The following is a 5,137-nucleotide window of genomic DNA, read 5'->3' on the forward strand; positions in this document are numbered from 1 at the left end:
TTTATGATTGGCGATGTTCTGTTAGGAAATTTTCGTCAAGCTTAATTTTGGGTTACTGAATCGCTGCAGTGTTGGCTTCGATTAAGGCAGCAATAGACTTACCACTGCAGGTGCAGCCGTTTTTAAGAAGGTGAGCATTCGCTGCGACAAAAGACTGGCAATACTAGCGTTAAGCTTGCTAACTATGCGCTCAAAGTAAAGTAGTGGCCGTTCCCACCAACAGTAGCATCAAGCTACATCAACAGGCTCGTTTGGGTGCTTGGTCATAGCAAAATTGGTGGTAACTGTAAAGCGGAAACATCCATGCATTTTCTCCTCCACTGAGCAGTTTTTGCACGACTGAAGTTGAATCATCTAGGCAATCATACGTTTGGTGAACCAGGAGATGAGACTAAGATGAGACGCTTTGTGAAATATGTAATAGGAGCTTTGGCGATTCATGAGGATCTTATTAATCAATATATAGGAGTTTCAGGTAGCACTACGGACCGGCTTTCTAAGCTGTCCAAAAATTTTAAACATGACTAAAGAAAATAGAAAACCACTTTCGGAATTATCACATCCTTTTTTATATAGATAATAGCTTCAAAAGCGTTAGAGCAGTGAGCTCGAAACTGAGATGACTTCCACGTCAAAAGAGCAAAAGTAATTGAAAAATTTGCTGGTAATTTGACAGCCTCGCTCCACTGTGCAACTGTCGTATCGCAATAATCGCCTGATCGTTCGGTAGCGGCAGCATTTTCATCGGTTCATCAACTGCAGCAGAGGCTGAGCAAATTACGCCAATAGTGAGACTTTCAGAAATGCTTTTTCGCGTGCACCATGCAAATGCGTAGAGGCACACAAGACATACTACGACAATCTAGTCTAACCCACAGCCTATCTGTAGAGCAATTTTTTTGTTTTATTATTTTTACTTTTTGTGCAATTTTTAATTTATTTTTTCAATGAACAGTGAAAGTGGAAATTTAATCGTCTAACCGCACAGCAGCAGCAATTGACAGTATGCAAACTGGCAACGAGCTGGAAGCTACTTGCAACGTGCAACGCTGCAGCACTGCACTGGGATCTACATACTCTAAGAAACTAGGAATATAAATGCTAGAGTGTGTGTATGCAGCTAATAATCGGCGTGACGATTGCAACTAAATACGAGTGGAAAAGCAACTGTCGATCAGTGTAGCATGTGCATGTGGCATGCGGTAGGTAATATTATTTTTTTGTTTTGGAAATCGAAATTTGCCACTGTTTGCAACACTTTCGTTCAGAGATAACGGTACTTGTTGGCGTTGCACAGCTAATTAGGAAACTAAAGTAAATTATATAAAATTAAAAAAAAATATATCGCATGCAACTTTTTTCATTTTTATTATTATTGCATGCATTAAATTTTTTTAATTTTGCGCACTTTTATCGATTTTAAGGCGCCACACCTGTAAGTTTCGTTGCACATACATGCAACAACAATGGCTATGCCAAAGTGCAATGTTGCATTTGATTACTTTTAACCTGCGGTTCAACCATTTAAACAATTATCATGCTTTATGGCTGCCAACGGCGCAATTTCAAGCCGAATTGACACTCTCGTACGACTCATTTGAATACAATAGTAAATGCAGTTAGTTAGTAATGTGCCGTTAACACCATAAGTGGTTACTACAAATCACTTTACCAATTTGAGTAATATCGACAAATTAGGAAAAAGTGAAAGGAAATTGGGAAAAATTTCGGAAGTTACATTCGGTATTAACAGTAAATATTCGCAATCAAAATAACGGTAGAGTTGCAGTTAGTGAGAAAAAATTACAGTTAAAATTTTTGGGAGTATATGAAAAAAGCTTTACTTAACTTAAGCGTATATAAAAGGTGATCCAAGCAAACGTACTTTTTTCAATAGCCTTTTTTTGACAGAGCCCGCGTGAGTCGGGTCAATCTACCGTGTTATTTTTGTTCAGTATTGTTTGGCATTTCAACGTGGAAGAACTTACGCCTGAACAACGTTTACAAATCGTTCAACTTTATTACAAAAATCTCGTTCTGTAACGAATGTACATATCTCGCTCAACTTATGGTCAACATAATCGGCCTTCTGAGCGTACTATTTGCAACACCATTGTCCGTCTTGAAACCCAGCATTCATTATTGGGTAATATTTGACCGAATAGATCATGCCCAGCACGCAGTGAAGCAGCCGTCGTTGAGAGTGGACACGAAGGTCATTCGCAACAACTCGGACTGATAAATGGAACGAATTTTACGTCGAGATCCTTAATTAAAAGAGTAAAAAATACAGCTGGTGCAAGAACTGAAGGCGCTCGACCTTCCCAACCGACATCGCTTCGCTCTATGGACTCTAGAAAAGTTCCAAGAAGATCCGACGTTTTCGAGCAAAATTTTGTTCAGCAATGAGGCCTATTTCTGGTTCAATGGGTATATAATCAAACAAAACTGAAAAGTCTAAAGTCTATGCGGACAGTCCCGATTCGATTCAGGCCTTTGAACAAAACATCACGCGTGTCATTCGCAGTTACCAGTCGAAATGCTCGAACGAGTCATCGAAAATGTAACTCAAGGGAGGGACCATCTGAGACATAGCCACGGTCAACATTTGAAAGAGATAATCTTTAAAAAATAAAAGCCAATAAATGTTCTTACGTGTGAATAAACATTACCCATTAAAATTGAAGTTTATGTGCTTTCTTTAAAAAAATAGGGTAAACGGATCATCCTTTAAATATTCCCAGTTCAGAGAACCGTCGCATATCTACCAAAGACCTAGATAGATAGCGTGGATGTCTGACGACCACCTAGGCCATTAGGAGGCCTATTGTGGAACCGTCGGGCGTAAAATCCCCTCACTCTATTATGTTTTCTCTGAAACATTCTGTGCTCCCGATGAAGATTATCAATACAAACAGTTTTTTCTGTGCAGCCTTCGAGACATCGTCAAGGAACTTTCGACCGTTAGTTGTAATTCTTTTCCTAAACAAAGCCTTGCATTTGTAAAGACATGTGTACCTTCTTCTTCTATGCCCTGGAACCCAATGCAGCATTATCGTGAAATACTAGATTCACCAAGAGATATTCGTTCATGATCTTTGATGAAACCCTAAAAGACTTTAGTGATTTCACTTGGCTGTCTGCATAAATGAATGTATTTCTCGTTATGCGCAGACACTTTATCAGAACAATGTAATTGCTGTTATCTCCGCATGGAAGACACTACAGTGGCCTGGTAGTCGGAAGGCGATTCTGGCATAGCCTAGAGCAGTACACAAATTTATTGAACCGAATATAATTAACTTGAATCAATTCGACTCCTTCCTGGAAAGGATGGCAACCGAAATGCTTGAACCTAAGTCTGGTGAAAGCTAGATAACGGCGGAGAAATTATCTAGATGTTTCAATCTCATCTTCCTCCCTTCAAAATATTTAGTCTAACCTCGTGAGCGCCAATGGGACAGTGTCCAATTTGGACACCTATCATTACCTGGTACGAGCTCTTTATTTCATGTATCTTTTATGTTCCACTCTGAGCCAAAACGATTTTGGAACCCCACAAGTACCGGTCACCGATCGACGCTTACTGAGCTCGCGCGAATCCATAGATCCAGTGCCGGACAGGAAAACACCTGATGGGATTTGGTTAAGGCTGCTTTTTGTGCAAGCTCATCGGCTTTATAGTTTCCGACGAGTGCAGTCACCCACACAAGCTTAATATGGAAGCAGCTTGATGTTACAGCTAGTGAGGTCATGTACTCCTTGACCAGCTTTGAGCTCACTGTGAAAGAGCAGAATCTAATACATTGTTATCACAGAATTGAGCTTAGAGTTTTGAAAGGTACTACTCTAACTTAATAGCTTCTCTTCAGTTATGAGATCCTTGGCAAAAAGTTCAAAAACAGGCGTATTTTTCGAACAACATACAATTTCTATTTGACTTGACAGAAGGTCCAAGCGTCAGAAATCAGTCTTAAACCAGTGAATATCATAGGTTTGAGCGATAACAGAATGTTCTAACAACGTTTGTACTTCGCGATATCTTACAAAAAAGTACAACAACAACAAATCAGAGTTACATGGACACCTAACATCGTGGAGACAATTAACAACACGGTTACCTAACTTAAGCTCATCTCGAGTCTATTTTCGATATCTTAACCATATTACATTTCGGAGAGTATGAAACGTTTGAAATACCAATCAATAAAACTATTCTGAAAGATCGATACGGATTTGTAATGTCCTAGAGTTTAATTTAAGGTACAATTTTACTAGAGTTACTTTTCTCAGAGAAACGTTTAGTGCCAGTGAGAATAATTCTAGAGAGTAAATATTGCATGAATTTGGTTTCAAGCCATGTTCTAAGCAGTTCTCTGGTACTACTCAATGGTGGTTGCCTGAACGAAGAAGATGAAAAAACACAAAATGAAAGTCGTCTGGGTTAACTTATCAATGTATCTGGGGATAAATTATTCATAAAAAACTGTTCGATCTTCTCGAGTATTTAGCCAAATCTTCTTACAGCACCAGCTTGGCACACATCACTTCTCTCCAGAACGCAAAAGAGTAATGTAAATATAGCAAGAAAATAAGAAACACAAAAAATCGGAAAACTTTTAACGAAATATTGAAAATTAGGTTAAAATGTTTGCAGAGAGCAAAAAGCAACAAAAATAAGTCGATCGCAAGAGAAGTGTTCAGCAACGTAAAAACTTACGAATCACTGATATACATATGTACATACATATTCATGTAGATTTGTATGTGTATTTGCCCCGAAATAAATATCAGCTGTGCAGCTGTTGCTCGTTCATTAAATGTTTACTTTGGAACCTGTCCAAAAATCATTTACGTAAAACTATTTACACCAATATACTAGATACATTACAAGCAGTGAACTTACAGACGAATATAGTACGAGAGAGGATCGATAGGGTAGTTGGTTCTTGATAATAACTTCAAATACAAATTTCGACTTGAATTTAAAACTTAACACAGAAGGTCCAATCGTCAGAAATCAGTCTTAAACCAGGTTTGAGCGATAACAGAATGTTCTGACAACGTTTCTACTTCGCGGTATCTTACAAATCAATATAACAACATCAAATCAGAGTTTCGTGGACACCTAACATCG

This window comes from Bactrocera neohumeralis, chromosome 4 (genome assembly GCF_024586455.1).
Source record: "Bactrocera neohumeralis isolate Rockhampton chromosome 4, APGP_CSIRO_Bneo_wtdbg2-racon-allhic-juicebox.fasta_v2, whole genome shotgun sequence".
In the NCBI taxonomy this organism is placed as follows: Eukaryota; Metazoa; Arthropoda; class Insecta; order Diptera; family Tephritidae; genus Bactrocera; species Bactrocera neohumeralis.